Source organism: Streptopelia decaocto (assembly GCF_964273445.1).
Source record: "Streptopelia decaocto genome assembly, chromosome: 4".
Classification (NCBI taxonomy): Eukaryota; Metazoa; Chordata; class Aves; order Columbiformes; family Columbidae; genus Streptopelia; species Streptopelia decaocto.
In genome coordinates, this window is record NC_138658.1 from 70,302,138 (window position 1) to 70,326,513 (window position 24,376).

General features: G+C 41.8%; 1 protein-coding gene across 3 annotated transcripts in view; it reads left to right on the forward strand.

Annotated features, from left to right (window-relative positions):
• Window positions 1-11,162: 11,162 nt before the first annotated feature.
• Window positions 11,163-24,376, forward strand: part of FAM53A (family with sequence similarity 53 member A) — a 70,267-nt gene continuing 57,053 nt past the window's right edge. For 2 of the 3 annotated variants that reach the window (XM_082051732.1, XM_082051734.1), the window contains exons 1-2: window positions 11,195-11,278; window positions 14,968-15,017. The gene's annotated coding sequence lies outside the window, so the exon portion shown is untranslated. Of the gene's footprint in view, window positions 11,279-14,967; window positions 15,018-24,376 lie in introns of all 3 variants that reach the window. The other variant, XM_082051733.1, reaches the window with a different exon arrangement.

Sequence of the window (24,376 nt, forward strand, 5' to 3'; positions counted from 1 at the left end):
CTTTCATGTCCCACCATTGCAAAATGACATCCCCTCAAAGCTGGGTGACAAAGAACACCGACAGCTGGACTTCCATTGTACCATGGCCCATAAATTAAGCAAACGGAAAATCCAGCCTTTGTCCCTCAAGGTATTTGTTTTCCCGGCTTTATTGATAACCTGGCATGAGCAGATCTTGAATGAAATTTTTATCTTGGGCTGGCAGGATTTGCAGGGAGGCCGGAGCGGGAAGGCAGCGCTGCTGACTCCCAGAGATAACAGGTGGAATGCAACACCCACCGCCTTTGGCTGATGGTAAATTTTAGTTAAAGCTCCCAAATGCTGCTGAACCTTTTGCCGTCCCAGCCTGTAGACCTTGGTAGATGGAGCACCTTCTTGCCAACCTGGACAAATGCACACAAAAGAAATCCAAGGCATTTCGCAACTTCCAGGTTCTGAGAGTATGGAAAAAAAGAGTATATATTAAAAATATCTATAAATATATATATAGATGTATATAAACCCTTCCCCTGTGCATTTGGGGTGATGAGGCACATTGCTGCTTCCTGGGTACAGAGTATGGGCTTAGAATTTAATTGTAATTGTTGGTTCTCATTCTGTACATGCACAACATTTGGCATGAAAAGCGTCTGCATCTCCCGTTAATCCCTCTTCAATTATGTGGAAGTGACTGGTTTAATTTAAACCACTGCTGCTCCTAGCTGGCTTAAAAATAAAATAACATAAAAATAGAACCACCCAAATCAGTCATAGTATCTTGGACCTATTTATGTTACGTAGACATTTTAAAATTTGCTGCTATATAGATGGGAATACGAAGCCCACTCTCAGAGCTACCTAGTCTGTAAGGTTTTAAAAAGCTGTTGGATCCATATGTATCTGGCTCTTCTGAAAAATTATTTTCCCTGTCTCAACCTATATTGTTCAATTTGCCAGACCCAGATGATGACACAACCTTTACACCAAGTCCATAACCATGACAAAGCTAGTACATTTGGTTCATGGCTATGCGGATGCCTAAGCACATGGGGGTTTTGAGGCAGTATTATATAGCTCTTGGTAGGTAAAATGGCTTTTTCAAGAAGTGAAAGGGCAGTAGGTTAAAAATGTGCCCAAATTAAATGCAGCCTTATTGATGCAGTTTTAAATACAAAGCTGGTCAACATAGAGATCACACGATTTGGGTTATAGGCGTCAGAGATGGAAAAACACTTATCAAATAAAATTCTGCAAAGGCAGAATATAGTCCCTCCTAACAGAGGACTGGCTCTCATCATCCTTCATTGTTCCTTCTTCCATTAACTTGATCTTTGATCTCAGTTCCTCTTAGAAATAACTGTAAACAGTGATGATGTTCTAGGCCGTTAACCAGATGTACAACATAGCAAGATCCCTGCCACTAACAGATCACCTGAAAAAATGACACAAACGAGAGTAATGCTTAATAATAATAATAATAATAATAATAATAATAATATTTTTCAGGAAAGAAGACCCAGCATTTTCATTTCCTGCAGGATCTGTCTGTCATGTCTGAAGCAAATCAGGTTGCTGGAAATGTGGTTCACAACAGTCCTTTCAGAATCAACAGAATCCACAGCTAAGCTAATATTTTAGTTTAACAAATACAGGTGTTCTGTTCACCTACATTAATAATTTGGTGCCCATTCCACCAGCAAGTTCTTAACAGAAAAAATAATTTAATAACAGACATTACAGAAATAGGCCTTATAACAGGTTTTAGTTTATAACATTATTTTAGTTTAGCCTTGATCTATGCAGAGTTTGAATCCCCAAAGCCTCCAGCCCCATTCAGGTGATGTGCTGGGTGGCTCCTGGACCATGGGAGTGCTACGGAAAGACAGAAATGCCCTGGAAATCCTTCCCACAGAAGAACAGGCTGAGCCCAGGCTGACAGTGTTCAAATAAACCTGCAAAGTGCACCTTTTAATGCATATAGTGTTGCACTGATCTAACCCATAGAGCCAGTGTTCTCCAATGAGGAAAGAATATCAGAAGAAAAACAAGCCAAACCAAAACAAAGCAAAATACCACAACAGTTCTACTTCAGGATTTTATAGCTCAGTAATTTTGTACAGCGTGATAGGCAATATATAAAGTTGTGTAGAACGATCATGTTAGAGACAATTTAAATCGTATGCATTATGTATCCATTATCTATAGGCTTTTCCTAAAGCATTGTCTAGTCCCATGCACAAAACTGAGTATTTAAAAGTTGAATGTAAAGCCTATCACAGGAAAAATGACGCAGAGAAGGAGATCTGCTTTAAATGTGCTCCTAAGTACTGCTAGAGAGCTTTTATGAGTAACAGACCACAGCACTTCCTATTGTTTTATTTTTGTCCTGTTTTAGAGACTTCAGAGTGATGTTGTAACAGGCAGAAACTTGTCATGAACACACATGAAAACCTGAAGACAAGGAGAAGACCTTTGATAACAGATATTTGGATGTATAGATGAGTAATTCAATAAGGGGAGAAAATGACGAATTAAAGACATTTTTAGAATTTCTTATATGCATGTTGCAGAAATTCTACCTCTGTTCAGAGGCACATGCTGAACTGCAATCAAATTACTATGTCCAGCTCTGTAATTTCAATCATTCATCCCATTTATAGGGGTCTTTTTGTCTTGAATTAGGCAAAACGTGAGCCCAACAGGAAATTAAGCAACCAAGCAAAATCAGGAAATTCACTCAAGTGGCTTAACCAGCGCAATGCCACTGCTATCTTCAAACTAAAACGCCAAAGAGAAGAGGTTGAACTGCAGTCAGATTTATTTTCAAAGTGGCTAATGTGCTTTTAATTTGTACAAAGTTGTTAACCAGGAAAAAAACCAGGCAGAGTCTTATATTGCTGCTGTGAGGTTTGCTTTTGATTTTTTTCACATAAGGCCTTCGCATATAGACAGACATAAATATTATTAGTTTAAAAATGTACTAGTTGTAAAAAAATTAGAACAGCTATCTTAATGACAAACCTTGAGATGCTCGTTATAAATGAAGTACCCGCTGGCTTTAGAACATTAAAAAAGAACTGAAACAGGAAACATACACTCCAAAATCGCACTTCTTCCTCAAAAAACTTATTTTGTGATAGCTCTCTGGGGGACAGGGAAATTCCTTTCGCTGTTTACAGTGGCCTCTCTGCATTTGGGATCTGCAGATCTGTATGTGGAATCTTTCAAGTGATTTTTTGGGGGGGAGAAGCTACAATTTTTGGTTCACAGAAAACACCCCACCTCCCCGCTCCGCCACCACCCCCCAAACCCTCAAAGCAATTTTTTGCTTTTGGATTACCATTATTATTTATCTACCTGAAGTATCTAGGAACTCTAGCAATGGTTCAGGTCCCTGACATAACTGTTTGGTCCTTGCATGAAGAATTGCCAAAGTACGGATGAGGCAGGAAGAGAGAAGGAGGCAGCCACCAGAGATAAGGGAAATGCATATATTCGTGGTAATCAGCAGAGTTAGAGCTTGTGAGGGGATACATGAGGAGATAAGGATATAACCATGCAGATATCTAGGAGGAAGTTTCTCCAAAGCCTGAAGACTGGCACAGGAGAAAGTCAAGTGTCCATCCTTAGTTTAATAAGAAGACAGATGTTCCATGGCTGATCTTTATTATGGATTCTGGTGGACCCCATTGTGTTGGATATACTGCAGTTTGCAAGCACATACATTTTTTGAATTGTGATCGTAAATATGCATTGCTGCTTACTTAGCAATGCACTGTGCTCGCCATTGATTTAAACCAAGCCATGAGATGCTTCATTAGCTTTGAGAAGAAACGGCAGGGTCTCACTGATTCTTCCTGAACCCAGTATCTATATTATAATCTTCCTGCTCCGTTCTTTCTTTCTGTCAGCAAGGCTTTGTGGACAGCCAGTTCGCTATTAAAATAATGGCTATAATCAAAGCTCCTGTCTTTAGCAAACAGTTTCAGAGATGAGGGAGAAACCATCACTCTCCCACTTTCCTTTTCCCAACACACAGCCACTGGTGCGTGCCATCTGTGCCTGTCCATGCAGATCTGTATGTGCGGTAACACATTTAAAACCAGTCGGACAACTTCAACTGCATTTGGTAGAGGCTTAGAGGTCTTTTGGAGGTTGCACTCAATTTATTGAAGTAGTCAGATGAAGAGAAGACACCCAACAAGTGTTCCCACTGAAGACAAAGCCACTTAATCAGCTCCTGCAGTCTTAGACAACAGAGAATGCAGGGATGAAAAATAAACTTGTGAGGCTTTGCACCTACCCCAACAGCAGAAAAAGATTCAGTCAGGGCTTGCAACTTGGTCAGTCAGCCTTGAAACACATCCAAAGGACACCAAGTTCCATTGGAACAGATTTTTAACATTCATTACATCAAATATTGTCTCCTCCCTTCTTTAGAGGCATCCCAGATGTCTTGTAGCACAAACCAGAACAGTTTAAGTGGGTGCTTTGAAGTGATGAGGAAACCCATCTCTCTACAGGACTGACAGATGTCTCTTGCTCCTTTGCACAGTGTTTTTTGGCGGTCAGGAAGACCCTTCTCTCCCAGTCAGGGGAGCAGGGACATGAAGGTTCATTTGTCTTTTTTTACCCCCTCCCTCTACAGCCAATGGCCTGCTTGACCTCCTGAATCATTCGGGCCATCGTAAAAGCCACAGGCAACGGCGACCACTCTTGTTTTTTGCTTGTGAAACAAGGGTTAGTCTCCTGAGAACTAAAATGCTTTAGTTCAATTGAAATGGTTGGGCTTAATACAAGTATCTTTGCTAAATGTAAAGGCCCGAGGTGAGTAGAGGTCACACTAGGTGATCGTATGGAGCAATTCATAGTGTCTGGGAGGCTCGAGAGGGAGAAGCTGCCTTTACTTTAGTGAAAGGTGGAGAGGTGGAATAGGCCATGGCTTTGAACAGGAAAAAAAGGGAGTTTGTGGTTTATAAAGCAAAAACAAAGCCAGTGGAGAGTTAGCAGGAGAAGGCTGGTGTGGCTAAAGGACATGGCCAGACAACCACGGCAGCAGCGGCTTGAATGGGTATGAACGAGACTGTATCAGTCGAGGGGAAAAATGAGAGAGAATTAAAAGTTCTATTTGAGTCACAATGAGCTCGGCCTGTCAGTCACATACCTGGGACGAGATTTCTGAGAGACAGGCTGCAATTTTAGTTTAAGCAGAGGAGGCAGGTCTGGGAGCATGAGTAGAAACATGGCATTTGAATTGCCTTCTGCAGAGGAAATTATCTATAAACATAAGACGTAGAAGAAAACCCTTCAATACAAGAATATACCTGACGATTAGCATGCACAAATCCATGTAAAGAATCCATGTTTAAAATCTTGGGTATATATCACTCTGCTCAGCTGAAATAAAAATGTAAATTCATCCATAAATCCCTATTTTGATTTGGTGATTAAAATAGTTCCTTCTTTATCTAACCACAGTCCACTTCGGAATGAGATGAAGCGCAATACAGATATTACCGGTTTGCAACCACTTTGTTTTCCAGTAAAGTTTTATGTTTGAAAGATCTTTGTTTCTTGGAAACTGGTAAAAGATATGAAGGCGTGACACGATGCCACTACCAGCTGTGGATCTTCCACCAGTTCTCAGCAGATTTTGAGACAGAATAAAAGAAAATAATAGCTATGCAGGTATAAACAATTCTTATACTAAGAAAGTACACATCCATGGTGTTTCCCCAAGAAAATTAGTTTGTCTCTTGCTACCTCAGATTTCTAGATAGGTAGTAACAGAAATGTACCAGAACAGTGTTAATGACTATCTCCTTAAAACAAACAAAAAAATCAAAATAAACTGAAACAAAACCAAATCAAACCAACCAAAAAAAAGATATGAAAAGGCTCATATAGGAGTTTTGTATTAAGGATGATGAAACATAACAAGTGCGATACATTGTGCAGAGCATGTTTTAAGTAACAGTGCCTATCAAACAAATTTATTTGTTAGTCATATGTCTTCCCTATGCCTTGTATCAGAAATCACTAGAGGAGTTTGTAAAGTCCTGTAAGCCCTGTCCTGGCAGAAAAAATGCAAACCATGATGCATGTCACTGATGCACCCTCGCTGTCTCTGGCTTTTTTTCAAGGAGCAACAACTTGGGGTAAAGTTCTGGGCTGAGAAAAGGCTCACTGAGGAGGCGAATGAGCCATTTTACAAAGCAGGAAAGTGTAGGGAAGGTCTAGGAAGGAAGTGCTGTGTATTGCAAAAAGAACAAGGCACTTAGAAATGTATGTAGGAAGGACTAGAAACTTGAGTAGGCAGAAGGCGCTTTGGCTGAACTCTTCAGCAATTTAGAGTTCTCAGGAGTGGGACTGTTCCTAGGGGACTGCAGTGAAAAGCAGAACAATGCTGTATTGGCTCAGCACTCGGAGCTTGATTTGCCCTTTTTGAAATCCTGTGGCTAATGCACACCCTGAAAAATGAAGTATATCCTGGCCAGATGGCTCAATTTAAGAAGAAGCAGGCAACTGTATAGCTGGAATAGCAGGTAATGGAGGTGAAAGGCTGGGTGCAGGAAAAGTCAGCTGTGTACAGGGGGCACGGGATGGAGTCACCCTTCCATGAAATCCAATAAAACCTGATCTGGTCATGATTAACTCAACATTTTCAAAATCCTTTTAAGAGTTCACAAAGAACACAATGTCTAGCCAACTTGTAGTGCTATACAAGAGACCCCTGACTAATATCCCAGGATGTCAGCCCTCTACTTGTTTCAGATTTTGATGCTGAACACTGCTTTGCTTCTCAATTCCAGCTTATTCATTTAGCATTGTTATTGCTTTATCTCACTTATAACAAGCCCTTGAACATAAGTAAGGAAAAGTACCTCATGCAGACAACAGTCTGAGCAAGGTTAACTTTAAAACCACCAACTGGTGCATATAATTAGTGGCAGAACTTCCTCTTGTGCCCAGAACCTCTGTGGTCAGCTGTGAAACTGCAAAACAGAGAGAGTGGTGAAGTGTGAAAAGCATCTTTGATGAGGCTCAGCCACGCTCAAACGTCCCCTCAAAACACGCAGGATACCACAGAACACCAACTCAGTGTCTCCTGTGCCTGCTCCATTGTTGGACCCCAAAGTCAGTCCAGTGTCTATCTCACCCACTTGTGTGGGGACTCTCCGGGCCGGGAGGTGGAATCCACATTGTCCCCTTGCTCCCGAGGGCGACTGCGAAGTGACCCCGAGGGAAACAGGATCAGTGAAGGATTTTATTGGATCTGGAATCTTTCTGGCAGGCCTTCATAAATTTGCCTTTTAAAACAGGGGCCCCTTTTCCATTATACATATTTTATGGGGAGACACATGAATAACAGTGATTGCTACAAGAAAAGAAATACCATTTGGGTAAATTTACCTGAGACTCGCTATCACAACTGAGACTTTCTATCCCTACTCGCCTTGCTTCTATAACTCATTGTAAGAGGACCACTGCGTGTAGTAAATATACTAACTTTTGGCTTACTAATGCTGTGCTAAGTAAAAAGTGATCATTATACACAGCAAAATACCTTTCAACCAATTTGAAATAGTGTTGAAAATGCTCATCTGAACCTTGTGAGCAGCTGTGCACGTTACAGAGTGTCTGAACTATTTTTGCGCTTCATTTTTTTAACTACATCAAATAGCTGCTGGGCTCCTTATCTATAAACAGTATGAAAATCATAACAAAAAAAAGAGAACTGAGTTGCATGGTCTGCTCTGTTTCCTTTCTTGATTGTAGGTGGTAATTTGGCTGAAGTGGCAACAGCTTAGTAGTAACACACACGTAACGTTAAGGTCTCTCTATTGTTTTTGCGTGAGGCAAAGCCAGCGTGTCACTCACACCTTTCTACCACATTCTGACTCAGGAGGGGAAAAAATCATGGGTAAGTGGATCTAGGAGATGGGTCTTGAGATGGGATGCAAGAGGAAATGTTATTCCTTCATGGAAAATAGGTGTCAAGACAGATCAAACTGAATATATGAAGAATTCTATATGCTTATTCCAGAAGGGCATCTTGGAGCAATTGTGCCATGCATCAGCTCCCCTAGGTGAAAATTTTCTCCTAAGATTCATTCTGATTGTACAGCTTTGTGTACTATTATTTTTTTTTAATTTAGAAACCTGTCTACAGTCATGTCTCACTGCTTCGTTGGAAACAGATGGCCCTTCCTGGAGACACACAGTTGAGTGAACAGACACCGACCACTCTTTAACATGTGGTAGCATGTTTGTAATTAGATATTTAAAGTGCTAGACAATCGCTATCGAACCTTGTCATGAGGGAAATTTAAGTCTGTGTTTACCAAGATATGGATTATAAACTGGATCCCTGCCAGAGCTTTACTCTTGGGTATAAAATAATAGACAAATATGGCTCAGTTGTGAAGGACATTGATTAAAGCTGCCACCTGCCCTGTCTCAGATGTGATCGCTCACTCCTATCTCCTACCCCAGCCCCTTAGTTTTTGTTGACCGTTGTTTGTGATTTCCCCATGTGGTGAATTTTGGGATGGAACCAGCTGATTATAGGAGGTACCACCTTTGTAATATCACTAGTTTAGGGCTCAGCTTCCCACCCGTTTTTGGACTACAGAGAGTTGAAGGCAGCTCCACCCAACAGAAGAGAGTATCAGCCATTGTCACAATGGAAAAAAAAAAAAGCTGATGAAGTGGGAGAAAAGAATGGATAGTGATAAAAGAAATGAGTGGAGAAATCACAGGGCAGTGTTACAGACAGAGAGAAAGAAGATTTAAGAGTTATCTAATCCATAAGATAATTTAATTACCGCGAAGTTTGCACCCTAGTTGGAAATATGCAGCCTACAGAAGGTGCAAACAGAAGCAGCGAGAGCCGGGGAGCAGCCATAGAGCCTTTCACCGGCCTCCCCATCGCCACAGCTGGAAGTCAACGGTGGCAACCGAGAGGCAGCTCAGCTTCAGAAACACAAAGTTCCCTCTGGTTTTACCTCAGTTGCAGCAGAAATCGTGCAGGAGGCTGGAAGAAATGATGGTGGTTTAACAGAGACAAACATTCATGTTTCAAAACTGTGAGAATGGTTGAACTTGTAGGTGGAGGAAAACCAGTTTTACATCAAAATCTCATGCCTGAGCTGCTAAACTCTAGTGGAATACTTTGATATAATGGTTGTGAAAGATAACATTATAATAGTACTTTATATTTTTTTTAAACTAAATTGTTAATTCTAAGTTTGGATAAGGATTTAGCAATGAAATGCTTCAGGGATAACTTGTTTTCAATGAGGAATTCTGTGTACAAAACTTATTACAGGCTGGAGCCAAATCCCTGCCAAAGATACGGGCAGGATCATGAAAGCAGATGAACTACATTTTCCCATGCACCAGAATTCACAATAAGGCCAGGAGCAAAATGAGCACAACCAGAAAGAATTTCAAGAGCCAGGACTGAACTACGGGAGAAAGCTGTGAACTTCTCTCTGTGCACCTTTAATCACTTGCAAGATCTTTCTAAAGAGAGGTAGGTGTTGATCTTACAGAGAACTAGTACACTAATTTAAATATTCATTGTATAATTTGGGAAAGGCATAGTGGAAAACTACTTGAAAAGATTTCAGCCTGAGGTTTATCAAAACAAACACACATTTTCAAGAAACTGAGTACTGTAGGGGCTGTATAGGGGGTGAAAGATGAGAGGACAGTGATGGGGAAAAGGCAGCAAAACCTGGTAATGCTGTTTAATGTAAAATTGCATTTAAGTTATTGGTCTCTTAAGGTTAAAATTTGAAAAACTGGAAAATAAATAAGCTTAATGAAGGATGCCTCTGGAACGCAGTTTTGTTTTGGACTCTGCATTGCAATGTTCACTCGGGTATCTACTGCAGCATTGTCTTGTAATCCAGCAAAATCTTCCAGTATGATATAAAGTCAGCAGAAAAACTTTTGGTGAAAGGAAAGGTGAGGGAGTGAAATACAACACCATGTGCAAACACTGAAGAACAGGTTGCAGAAGGCTGAAATAACAGATGCTTGTTAAAGGAATGAGAAGAGCCTACGAATAATTACCATTAATAAAAAATACCTGTACCTCAGTAATGTTAGGCCTGTAGGCAACAGTAAATCAGGGCTTGGTTTCTCACGATATTAAGGATTATGCATCCACACAAAGCAGCCTCTGCCCTGACAAGAGTACAATGTAATTGTTGTCCAAACACATCCCACTTCCTCACTACGGCTGACTCATAACTGCTTTTGAAAAACTCCCATGGGTACATTTCTTGCAAAGTAAGAACCAGATGTGGGTTTTTTTTAGATTTATTTCTGGCCTCCATTTTGAGAGGCAGGAGATGGCACAGCTGGGCCCACGCGGGACCCTGTGAGACGAAGCCGAGGTGATTTGCAGCAGCCCGGCGCGGCTGAGGGACGGGGAGCAGGCAAGCAGAGGGCAGTGTAACCACACGGCTGCAGAGCGGCGGCGGAAGGTGTTGAACCCTCAGGAGCTGGCTTGGGCAAACCGCAGCGGCGGCTCCCGGGGGAAGCCCCGGGGGAAGCCCCGGGGGCCGTTCCTGGGGCTGCCACAGCGCCCGCACCTCAGCCGTTCGGTGGAGGCCCCATCGGACTGGGCCTCATCGGACGTCGCCCACAGGTTGACAAAGCCCAAACCAAGCAGAGCAGCCCTGACTGCTGCGCTCAGGCCCCGCTCCGCCGACGGACAGCCCCCACCACCTGGCTCCCTCCGCAGCCCGGCCCCGAACCCGCGGTCCTGAGGAGAACCGGAGCCGCCATTCCCGCCCCCCGCAGTGACGCCGCCGTGCCGCAGCGCGCATGCGCACTACAATGCGCTCGCTGCACCAGCCGCGGACCCGCGTCCTCCTTGCGGCTCCATCCGGGGACGCGATGACGTAATCCCCCCGCTGGGCGACAGGCGCAACTTCTCCCGCATCGGCGCGCCCCTCCGCACGCTCCCTGGATGGCCAATGAGAGCCGGGCGCCGCGCCGCCGCAAGGCCTCCTGGGAGCTGTAGTCCGGCACCGCCTCCCCGCCCCACCCGGCACCACAGCGGTGAGTCCCTGCCGAGAACGGGCCCGCCCCCCGCCCCTTGTGGGCGGTGCCAGCACGCCCCGTCACCCTATGGCAGCGCGGGTCATAGTTCGGCGGGCGGGCGTCCCAGCCAATGGGAGCAGGCGGATGCCGGGAGGGGGCGGAGCCGGCTGTGTTTTGTTCAATTGCCATTGAGGAGCCCAGTCCATACGCGCAGGGGAGGCGGCCCGGGCGGGCGCAGGTACCGGTGACCGGCGCTGCGGGGTGGGGGGGCGGGAGAGGCCGCGGGGGCAGCGCCCGCCGGCGCAGGGCGAGCGCAGCCGGCGGGTAACGGCCGTTGAGGCGGCTCGGAGGTGTTGCCGGGCGGAGGGGAGGCGGCCAGGCCCGGACCCCCTGACGGCGCCCGGGTGGCTGTGAGGACCGAGTAGCTCTCGGTGGGCGGGGGGCGCGAACGCCGCCCCGGGAAGGGACCCTGTGGGGTGGGGGTGTCACCCCGAAGCTGCCCTTCCCCGCGGCAGCAGCGTCCTGCTGCCCCGCAGCTGCGAGCTGCCGAGCTCTGTAATTATATAGATAGAAAAACAGGTGCAGATATTTCATTTATTATTATTATTATTATTATTATTATTATTATTATTATTATTATTATTATTGGTACTGAGGCTGCGGGCCGCCCTTCTTCCTCACGGCCGGAGGTGGAGGTTGCCTCCCCTTCTCCCTGCTGGGGCTGGAGGCTCCGTGTGGAAGCGAAACGGCGGCCGTGGCAGGCAAAAAAAAACCCAGAAAAATGAAAACCAAAAACCCACCCTAAACCCGAAAAGCACCTTATTAGCCTTAATAATTGCTTCTCGGGCTGGGAACGGGGTTGGCTGGGGCTGGCAGGGCTGCTCCAGGCCGGGGGAAGGTCCGGTGCCGGTCCCGGCGGGGCCCGGGCGGTTCCTTTGTGCCGGTGCCCGGTGGACACGTCTGCGGGCACAGACCCGGGGTTCTGGGGCGATTCTCCCCTCTGCTGCTCAAGGGTAGGGAGTTACATCACTCGGTGTGTGTTTTCCACAATAGCTGCCTTCCACTGTGGTTCCTGGGTGAAAACGGGGGTTATTTTCTTCCTTTCCCTCAGCAATAAGAAAGTTAATTTCTAATTTATGGCTCATAAGAGTAATGACCAGCTGGTTTAAAAACTCTGAGATCGAGGAGTGAATAGGGTCTTTGTGTCATTCTGGCTTTTCCAAGGGCAGTAATGTGGCTTTGTTCTGATTATTTGGCTTATTAAACATCTTCTTGCCTGTGTGAAGACTAAGTAGAAATATGTTCTTGAAATTTCGGATGCTATTTAAGGAGGTCCTGTGAGACAGAGGGAGGCTGGCCCTGGTAAATGATCCTCTGGTTCAGCGTTGTGTCAGTTACCTCAACTCTTCTGGTGGAGATCTGAAAGTTTAAGGTGTTTTCTCATTAGGTAAACCATAATTCCATCACAACCATGCAGAAAACAGCCGTTACAGAAATAGCGCTTTGTAGTAGCACCGTAACTTTCAGGTTGCGGGGCTGAGGGTGGCTGGGTGAGTCAGACCAGGCACGACACTGGCTTTGAATGTTCATGAGCTCTAGGCCTTGGGATGAGTTGAGCCAGCTGGTCAAATCTGTTTTCTGGTTCACTGTGCTTACATTAAAATTAGCTTCCTGAGAACAGTTATTACAGCCTTTACTGTTACATTGCCTCCCATTCATGTGCCTGACTGCTAGAAAATATTCTCGTCAAAGCCATTTTTGGCAAGAACCAGTGAGTTTGTGTATCTTGTGGCAAGCTGAAATGTTTCTGCATGTGTTCTAATTGTGAATAGTCTGTTTGCTTCGAGTCAGGCTTATGAAATCTGGAGCACGATGTTTGCCGAACAGCAAAAACTTTCCTAATGAAGCATGTGACTTCATCTGGTTTTATTGGAGATGCAGTGAATGTGATCAAGCCCAAAGAGCTTGTTTCACTACAATTATTATGCTTCTGAAAATGCTTGGAAGAATTGTACTCGGAGGCAGGAGATCAGAATGTGTGGGGAGCTAAAACATATGTTCCAAGTAGTTCTACGTGAGCTGGTGGAGCTCTTAACTAGAATATGGGTTTACTACTAATTTATTTTGTATTTCTGAGAAATACCATTCATGTTAGTATGTCTGTTATTTTAAGTTTTCTCAATTTTTTTTGTCAGTAACAAGATTCTATTCTTGATCGTGTGGAGGTACATGCTGCCTATTAGACATAAACTTAAAATACTGATCTGCAGGTTTGCCCCCCTAATGATAACCTTTCAAGACATGCCATGCTGTGGTAATTTGGCTGTCCTCTAGCGGCCTTTACCTGCTGGTGTGTAACCCACAGTTATTGTCTCTTTAATTTAAGAATTAAAGTTGATTAAATAGTTGTAAAGTGCTATTTTAAATTTGGTGTAGTTAAACTTCCCTAATTCCTCTTGAAAAGCTCTTTTTCTGCAGGGTACTGTGATTCACAAGAATGAGGAGGCCGAAAGAAGAAATATTGTTTGTATTTGCAAGCATTGTGTTAAGCTTTGCAAGTTTAGTACGTGGCACAAAACTATATTTGTGAAAATACAATGAGCAGATAGACTGAAAGCCTAATGTTACCGAGATGACTACAATTTATTGCATGGATTGCTTTATTTTAAAGTGGCGTGAAGGATTTATTCTTTCCTATAGGAATTCCTTGGGAGTCTGGTAGCCATTACTGGAGCTCCCTTTTTTCGTTCCTTCTCCTTTTCTCTTCCCTGTTCTTTCTCCCCCTTCCTCTGTTGCCTCCCCCCAGTCCACATTCCTTTGTGTTAGCTGTGATGATGGCAGTTCTAGTCACCTCCTGTGGTTTGATAGATTATTCCCTTTAGAAACATGGTGTACTCAGAACTCTCTAAACATGATTCTTTCCTTGCTCCTACATTTTTTTTTTCAATGCTGGTTTTGAGTTCTAAGAATTTGTCCTTTCTGGTTGTGCTTTGAGTTTTCTTAAATAGTAGTAAGAAGTTGTGTTGAAACTTTAGCTGAAAAGACTAGTATTTATATTGTGATTTACATTTCTTTTTGTGTATTTTGAAGATTGTAATATCAACAAAAATTTGGCCTTTTGGCAACAGTAACTTTCCCTCTCCCCTGCAAGCTTTGTGCTTTATTTTCAGAGAAAACTTTGCTTGCTTGAAATTTTCACTTTTATTTTTATAAAATAAACTTGTTGGACTGTTTTTAGATTAATACATTCTTGAGACCTGATATCCATGTAAGAATGATCTTGCAGGTAAACATTTGTAGGTCCTGGTATTTAGTCTTGCACAATATACATATAAACTTATATTTTGAAATATATTATGGCAACACATGTAAGAGATTCCTGTCCATTATGGAAGTAGCTGTAACTTTCATTTTAGATACTCTAAGTAATATAAGCTTACTGGGGGAGTGAAGCTACACACAGAAACCTGTGAAAGGCTTTTTGAGCACTCCTGAAGGGAGGGTTAATGAGCAGAAAGTAGCCATGTTCATTAATTAATTCTAGGGAAGAAATTCATGGCTGGGAAAACAGCTACTTGAACTCAGTGAACTGTAGTGGCTGATGTTTTCTCGGTGGCTAAGTTGTTTTAATCTGTTGACTGTATATACCTGAGAGGTAGCTGTTTATGTTGACAGCCTGTTTTTTGGTATGTCATGAAGTTTGTGTGGTTAACAAGATTTTAGCTGACAGTGAAGTGTTATAATACAAGTGATGAAAGAGAGTCTGTGTTAAAAAAGAATATATATATATCTGTGCTTTGTTGGATTCTCTTAACTGTAAACACTATGCTAGGGGGATTGAGCCAGTCATATTTTCAGAAAATGGATTTTTCTTTCTCCTCAAAAGGAGGCCTGTTAAAAACCAGCATATTTTTAATTCCTTTCTAGGCTGTTTTACAAATTTTCCTGTAATGACCATAGAAAAGCCAGAACTCAAGGTAACTTTTAACTCTTTTCTACATTTCTGCATTTTGTGCTGTTCTCATTTTTCTGTTCAGTCAGTTTGGGAGATAATGTCATCAACAAGCTGGCAAGAAACTCCTCAGTTAACTTGTGTTTTGTATTGGGCAGAAATAACTTCTTAAGGCCAGGTTTCTGCTAATTTTCAGGGCGAGGGGAGGAAGTAGGCAGGGTTGTTACTAAATACATTATCTGGGTTGTGGCTCTCGGTTTACTGACATCGGTATTTTTTTAAGCATTATGCATTACAAAATATGAAGTGTTTCAATTAGGAAACTTACTGACTTATAAAACTAAAACTAATATAATTGGCTTTCCACTGTTTGAAATTGATTATATTTTAATGAAACACAGGCCATCACTTATGTTTTGCTTGTTGGGTGTTAACAGCAAGATCAGGGGTTCTGATTACTTAATGTTAGCATCCTTTCTCTGAATTTTGTATGACAACATCGGTTTAAGTTCCTGTGAAAATTAAACTCTAGTATAGTTAAATACAGGGAATAATACTGTCAATGATATATCAAATTGCAAGTGTAGAGCTTTGGACATGCAGTGCCAGTGATGGCAACTGCTCGTCTACGTGTGTAAGTCTGTATGGGTAGAGCTACGAGTGTGAAATCAAACAATATTTTGCCTAGAGCTGTCATTAGAAGTGTCATTTGCAGAACCGACTCTGTATCCCAAGACCCGCATGTCATGGTGGGAAAGGCATTTGCGGTGGAAGAAAGCTGTTTCTGCATTTGCTGAGCTTTAAAATTGGAACCCAGCTGGTACAGGAAATAGTTGAAGAAATGACTGCAGTCTATACTTTTACTTTGGTGCATTAGACCAAGATCTGTGATGGTGGAAGATGGGATCTGATGATTTTTTTTTTTTTTGTGAAGAATACTTGCTTTTCCTTAATACCCCTCTTGTCCAGCCAACTTCAGCAGCTGGCTTCTTGTTTATTTGTTAATGCACTTAAATATTCTGGGCTTATGAAAGATCACATTTATAACCTGGAAATTTCTACGCCGAAGTTAAGATGGGTTAACTTTAAAAATGAAGAAGAACCTTTACTGTCCTTACAAGACCTCATAGAACAAGGCTGAGGCTTCTCTTCTACTGTTGCCTTCCCTTGAGCCATGAATAGGAATAATAGGAACTTCTGTTGGTGTTACATTAACTTTAGGTCTCTAATTTGCATCTCAAATAACATTATGAACAGCATTAATGTCTTTGAGGGGTTTGGGAGGTTTTTTAATTTGTAGGGTAAATGTGTTTTTTAACCTAATTGGGCAGTTCAGATTATTATTGCGGCATGTTTAATTTTTGCTCTATGCAGTTTGTATTGGTGTCGATGGCACTAAATCATTCCTTTAGTACGGTGCACATGTATTATGTTTCACCTTCTTAATGTGGCTTTAGGTTTTGTAGTAGTGAAGTATTATTCCATTTCATCCAGTTACTGCTGGATACTGTGTGATATTTGTGTTCTTTATTCTACCCTCCAAAGCTTGCTTATAAGGAAAATTATTGTACTGCTTCCTTTAACTCCTGCTGCTTTCCCAGTGAAAAATGCACTTTTCTATTTGTCTTCAGTTTTTCTATTGATTTGATGTATTGTCATTCGAAAGGGATGAAGATTTATCATATATAAGGAAGGATGCAAGTGACAAAAAGCTGTGTGTCATTTGGATCTGACAAACCCTGTTGCTTTATCAACTTCTACAGTCCAAAAATAGTGTGCAGAATATGAAAAAGGTTGAAGCTTGGAGCTTCAGGTGTGATAATAGATTAAGAATCAATATAGAGCTGTTGGAAATCTGCTGGATGGGTCTGGATCTGCTGGATTCTGTCTCCTGTAGCTCAGCATTTCTTAGTCAATTCATAGATGGCCACTGAGGTTGCAGGTGGTTTTTGCAGCATGATATGGACCACCTGTGTTTTCATAACACAGGAGAATTCTGTTCTGTGGACTATTTGAGGGTGGGATTTCTTTTTTTTTTTAAATGATAGTATCTATTTAGGTACCTAAAGATCTATTTGTATGGATCTATTGTGTTTGTATGTTGATGAACTGACAGTTAAATTACAATCCTAGTTGTAGTTGTGTTTTTTTTTTTTTTTAAAAAATGAACCTTTTTACTCAATTATCCCAGTCTAATAGTAGTGGCAAATAATTAATCATTCTGTTGTATTTAGAATGGAGTGTAGTGGCGTGTAAGCATGCCTCGAGACTACTGCTGTGCTCCTGAGTGTAATTTGATGCAGTATTTAGTAAGTGAGGAGGAGAGAGGAGTAATGAAAACAGCATTCAATAACTACTTGAATTGGCTAAAATGCAGTGTATACTTCTTTTTTGTAGGAAAGGAGTGGGTGCCTAGATCTCATCTTTTCATTTTTTTTTTTAAAAGTGGTGAAATGGAACTTGACACTTGATGGATTTGAGAAGTGTGAGTAACTTGGAGGCTAAACTGCGGTGCTGTTGCCTGCTCTGAGTGGCTGCCAAAGGTTGAGAGACAACAGCGGAGTTGCAGGTTAGAAGAGGATGGTGCTGGCACTGGCGCATGCATGAGGCTCAGCCTGTTCCCTTCCCAGTACCTGTGGTGCTGTCCATTGAGTTTGCTGAGCTCATCATCTTCCATCCTGACCAGACCTGTCTGGTTCAATATTTGGATAAGAAATTGCTGAACTTCTGGAGGATAAAGATGGACTGTTGCTGCTCGCTTATTTTTGTGGTTCACAAGTCAGAAGGATGGCATTTAAACAAAGCAGACAAGTACCTGGATAAATAGTTGTAGTACCAAAATTATCACAGAGGATGAAAAAGGATGGTACTTTGTCTCTAACTATTGTGTGCTTTGCAGGTGCCCTATTTTTGCTTGAGCTCTTAGAGTTACGTCTTACTCAATTTATTTGCTGTAGATTTTGCAGTTTAAATGTGAACATGTAACTTGTCACAGGTACAGACTTCCTCTGTCTGGGTGTAACTGATCCCGTCTGCTTCAACTCCCTGTCTGTAAAATCCTGGGTATTTTGGATTTTTATTTTGAGTATTTGGTTTGTGTGCAGCATTTTCCATCCTCAGGAAGTCCTAACCAAGCCTAAGGCTATAGAGGTAGTAAAAGGTGCTTGTACATGTTTTTGGAATGATGCTTTGTGATACCACATCAGTGAAGGCTATTACATCACTGTTCTAGGCTCTTAGAAGGCTGAGCACACACATTTTTCTGAAGTAACCAGCTCTTGGTTTCTGTTGGTCGGAGGAGAAAGGTACAATAGGGTACTACTGCAGTATTGCTGAAATTTGCTTACTGCCATGGGAGATGACTGGAGTTCACTTATTTCTGCATAAGGCAGGTGTGACTCTTCTTTTGTTGTATAGTAAAATAACCTCAATGTGCAAGTCTGGAAGTTTTAATTTGAAAAATCAGAAGAGTAACTTCTAGCTCACTTGAACTAAACATACACTGTAGGAGGGCAAGCAAAGATATTACAGTGGCTTGAAACTGAGGTAGTCATTAAAAAAAAAACAATAGGGCTGGTAAAGGTATAGGCTGTTTTGAGAGTCCCCTGCCCCGCACCAGTGTTATACAGTTAATGTGACACTGATAAAAGAAGCTTGAGCAGCTCTGCTTTCTTCTCAGTCCAGCACTTTACTGTCCTCAGCATAGAACTTGTGAGAGTATGGAACGAGACATTTTCCTTACTGATGGTCAGGCTTGTTGCCCAGTTCCCTGGGTATGAAGGACAGCTACTCTGTCCCCTATAGTATTATTTTAAAAAATATTTGAACTGTTCTTTGTCATGTTCCTGTTTCCTTGTGTCTTGCCCTCCACCCTGCAGCGTTGTGATGCTTTTCGCCTAAATAAAACCAGTGTGTTTGGTTCTCCCTGCGAGGTCGTGTTCTTTCAGCTCTAACCGTTCATGTTCTTTCTCTCAAGTTAGTTCACACTGGTCTTAAACCCCAACTTTGTACTTCAGCTGAGGCTTTCCTGTGCTGAGTGGAGTAAAAAGACTCTTTCATGTGCCCTGGAGCTGACAGTCCTGTTTATACATCCCCATACATTTGACTTTCTGACAACAGCTTAACACTTGTTCCAAGGTCAGCTTGTTGATCCAGCCTAGCCCACAGCTTGCTTCTGAAGAACTCGCCTTCCTGTTTGCTCCTTTAATCCTGCCTGAGCGTACTTTTCAGCACCAAATTGCATTCTATTTCTTGCACAACAGTTTTCCAGTTGGTCAGAGTTATGCAGAATTCTAATGCTATCTTGTAGTTCTTCCTGCATGTCTCCTGCTTGTAACAAACCTACTCTGCCAGCAACAGATGATGAGAACCAACCAAATGGGTGAGGTGAGTTGGGTGTGTTCTCCCGTGCACCACTGATAGGAGCTCTCTGGGCATGATTATCCACCAAGTATTGCATTCGATCTACAGCCTTTTCTTGCCAACAGCAGAAGTCTTTAAACCTGGGTGTATGACCTCTGTAGGTTCTCTCTTATCCCTAAACCCTGTTACTCTAATCTCAAAGTGAACCTGGTACATGCTGTTCACCTTTTTGTTGCCTTGTGCTCACAAAAGGTTCTTCCCCTGGGATTCTACTGGAATGCAGCGAATTGGAGACCAGTCACATGAATTTTGACTGTGTTCTGAAGACAGAAATGAAGGCAGGCCTAGCTTCAGAAACTGATGCCCAAACCTTTTTTTTTTAAAAAAAAATAAAAAATAAAAAAGCACGGCCCGTTGCCGTCTATACTCAAATATATCTCATAACAGCTGAAATCTGGTATCTCGCAAATAATTCCAGCTGAGTGACTCTGAAGTCATCTGTAGTTAGGATTGTTTTAAGCTCTCAATTCTTGAGATGGAATTTCTCTTGCATCACAAGCCAGGCATTGAAGAATAAGCCTGACTACTTGGGGCTACCTTTTCTTTAGGGTACTTTTCTTGGTTTAAGTATTTGGAAGTATTTTTTGACATTGCTACAGGTGCAATTTTCTCTCTTTGGAGTCTTATTTCTCATGATATCTCCACTGACTAACTTGATTCCCATAACAAATCTTGCACTTTACAGAAATATGTTTCTCTGAGCTTTGTCTCTGGGATTGTTTGACACAATTCTGTAAATATTCTTCATTATTGCTGTTCCAGCATCTCTCTGTGAACTTTCAAACTACTTTACATCTCCACCTTCCAGTAATTTCCTTACTCTTGTTCTAATCGTTGCCCTGTTTATAGTCCTTGCATATGTTTATTCTCATCACCCAGATATATTTGAGTGTAGTTTAAGTTTTGGTGAGGTTGGCTACAAGCTGGAGTAATTAGTCTTCTAACCATTCTTTCCACTGCATGCTCTAAGGAGATGGACATTTATCCTTAGAAATCATGCTGCAGTCTTAAATTGAGCAGAGATTTAGAAAGTCTGATAATCCTTCTCTAAAGATGTTGAATGTTTGTTAGCTAAGATAACTTATACAAAAATATGTTGCCAAAAAAGTAAGGCAACATCTCCTGGTGTTGAAGTTAAATGCAATGTGAAATGTGTATTGAATGTACTTTAGGATGTTAATACTTGTGTATTTTGATGCACAAGATGTAGTTGCTTATTTTTAGTGTTACGAAAAAGTAAAAGGGCTTTTTAGCTTGTATTTGTGTAATGCCATATTTCAAAATAAAATTGCTGCATTTTTTCTTAAAGCTGTTGATATAAACTTCATGCTGTTATCCCAAAACTTTGGGTTTTGCTGTAGAAGAGTAGGACTGAGAAGTATCCCTTGTACTATCCTTGAAGAGCTGATGGCTGGCATGGATTTGGGGTGTGGGTAAACTGAGGATTAATGCTGAGTGCTTGTGTGCAGCATTTATGCGCTCATACATCGAGGGATATCCCAGCTCTGCTCTCAGGTTAGATATGCAGGGTGGGATTTACACCTTCAGTTGAGTTAACTGTTCCAAGCTCCTTAATAGTCAACAGAAATAGGGATTTTGTTGTTAGGATGCTTTTTTTTTTCAGGCTTGTTTAGTTAGGTGCATCCTGCTGCCGGCTGAGGGTGGTACATGGGAAGCTGTGTTCAGAAAGACTCTTTTAAGGTGGGTTAATATCTGGTTGTGCAAGGTTTTTCTGTTTTAAGTGTGATGCTCAAATTTTAGAAATATCATTAGGTCCAAAATAACATGTATCCTTGAGACCAAACTTTATAGTTCTGTTAGATAAACAGCCTTAAACTTTGGAACTGTTTGGGGGAACCTCCCCTTCCCCTCTCCCTTTTCTCAGTTGAGCTCATGATCTGAGAGGATCAAATAAAGCTAAACCTCTTTCTGAATTCTGAATTAGTTATTGAACTAATTGCTAAACATAGTCAAGCTGAAATGAAGTAAATGCCTCTTGCACCTGCAGAAAAGGCTGCAGCTGTCAAAACCTTGTTTATCACTTTGGTACTTCTTGAGTCCAGGTGCTCAGGCTGTGACTTCCCCAAATGCAGTGGTTTGATATTTCAGATCTTCAGCAGAAAAAAGATAATACCGCTTTATGTAGACTACAGTATGCTTAACCTTTGTGCGAGTGAAGATGACAGAAACCCGGATGTAATTTCAGAGGCTTATTTCACAGTGTGTTTAGATAAAGCACACTTCTTATCAGTATCGAAAGATTGAGGGTAAGACACACTTGCATCTGTCTTACTGTTGACTTTATCTGATAAGTCTTTACCGTTTTGTCCTTCAACTTGGTTGCCAGGAGCTGATCTTGTCAGAATGCAGTCATCTGTAAACATCATTGCCCAAGTGAGAGGACACAGATCTCCCTTCTAAACACTTGTGGTCCTGTCCTCTCTTGCTCTGTTGTCTGCAGGTGTTATGCTTGACTTGCTAGTCAAGTGACTTGGCTTACCTGCTGCCATCTAAAGCTGCTAAATTTCTGTCTTGATCAGTGAAGATTAAAACCGAAGGCCCTTCCCCTTCCTTAGCTTTCACTCTTTACCTGGCATTTTTTGACTCAAATAAAATTGAATTATTCTGCCTTAGACTAACTGAAGTGTGATCTGTAATACGTGTGTACTGATCAGCACCTTGTGTCTGTGTGCTTCCCATGCAGGAGCATGGTTTTGCATTAAGGCTTCGTAGCCTGTAGTATATGGCTAGACTTCAGGATCTGAAGTCTTAGTGACTTCTATGAATCTGGCAAATGAATCTCTCCACAGAACTTGCTTGTAGAATTAATGACTCATTCATGAAACATGTGATAGTGTTGAGGTAGCACAGAATGAAAATACTGAGCAGAAGGTTGTCTTTTAGTATTTAAAGAAAAACACACACACTGATGTAGTTAAAATAGAGTTTATTGGGTTTTTTTCTGACTTAACAAAGTCATCTCTTCCATGGTGTAACTTGGTTTGTCTCATGAGATTTCTTTTAGTTCATGTAATTGTTACAAATGCTTTTTCTAAATACCTGCTGCACTTGTGTACCCCTTGGTTTGCATCTTGACCTCTGGCACGGTGTTTCCTGGATCCAGCTGTTCAGTGTGCTGGTGAAGGCTGAATGCACTGACAAACAAAGTGGTTATCTTGCTTTTTGGAATGGTCTGGTGAACTAGAAAGTCTGTCCAGAAGAATGTCCCTGGTGATGCTTCAAGTAATATCTGAACTGAATGCTGAAAGCACACACCATATTGACATATGTACTGATTTTGTCTTTGTATTTATTTCCATTATTTTAATTGACTTCAATTTGTGTTGTGCTCACACTTGGATTATTTGTGGACTGTTACTGAGGGTTCACATGAAGTAGCGTAGTGTATTAATGTCTGTAGTGCAGATCTTCTCAGACACTTCAGCATTTGAAAACTCCTGGGATGTGCAAAAAAGAAGTTGGAAAACAGTAACTGAGTTGCTCCTTACTTTGATGAACTACAGTTCAGGTCAACAACAACAAATTCTTCAAACTAACATTCAGTTTTGTTATTTATAGTGTAATACCTGAGACCTCTTTATGTTAAAGAAAATTTTTGCTGCTTGAAAGCTGTGTGGTGTTTAAGCATTTTTCTGCATTCTAATGGAACGGGTAACTAGATGGGTGTTGTAGAACTTGAGGTCTCCCAGTGTGCCACCTCTTGAGGTGGTGTCTCCTGCCTGATGAATTCAAGTTTCTTGAGTAACAAATTACAGATGGTCGGCCGCGATTGGGAGCAAATTTGGGCCATGAGAGGGAACTGGCTTGTCTGTTATGCACCAGATCTCTTATCTCTTCAATGCATTTCTGTGCTCTTTCAGGACAGATAATGTAGCAGAAAACTTTAACTACTGTCTGTGAGCCTGCATACAACTTCACTGTTGCTTAGCACTTCCTGTAATTTGCCTTCATTTTAGACTTTTTGGGTTTTTTATGAAAATATCTAAAACGTGTATTTGTCATAAACTGCTAAAATAAGGACATGCGCATACATGTGCTTATTCAGTACAGTTACACAATGATCTTCTGGAGGGTTATGATTTTGAGACAAAGACTGAAACTTTTCTTATCCCACTAAATTGGTCATAGTACTTTGTCATGAGGGGGAGATATTACTTGTAGTCTGAAGAATGACAGGCTCAGGGAGAAGTGTATTTCATGTTACTGTAAGCACTGAGATGTATGGATATTTACAGAATGCTGCTAAGCACTGGGGTTCTAAATTTAGCAGCATCTGCAGTTCACCAGCTGTACTATTTACTGAAAAATATTTGGACTACCATAGGTTCCTTGTTTTTAATTTCCACAGTTGTACGCAAACTACTGTTAGGGAGACTTCCCTGTGTGCAGATTATAAAACTCATTAGATCCCTGAAATGCCATGAAGTAGCATCTTTAACGTAAGAGCTTTTCACCTGGCCTGAGGCCTCCATCGAGAACACGTTGCACTTGGGACCATAAAAACAAACCTACTAGTTTGGCTTTTTATTTTGAACAGGGCAACCAGATGTCTGAAACTTTTCAGAATAAACCTTGAAGGCAAGTAAGAGGAGATTTATTAGCTGTGTGTGTTTTGGGAGCAGGATGTATGGGAGGGATTTGGATAATCCCTCAGCTCCAAGCCCATAGGGTTTAGTGATATAAGAGTACGTCAGTACTGATACTAGTATTTCAGTTTATCATGGGGGAGCAGCAGCATGTGTGGGGTAACCATTGTCCCTGCCATACAAGTTAAGGGTTAGTGCTACATGTTTTTCAGGCCTGAGTGTTTTTAAAGCGTGTGTATGTGCCTTTTTGACTCTTGTCATTTTTAAGGGAAAACACTAGGAGAAAGGAGGTGATACTAGATCTTCATTTCCCCTCTGGCTTTTCTTCTCTAGCTGATGGAGTAAAGCAAATATT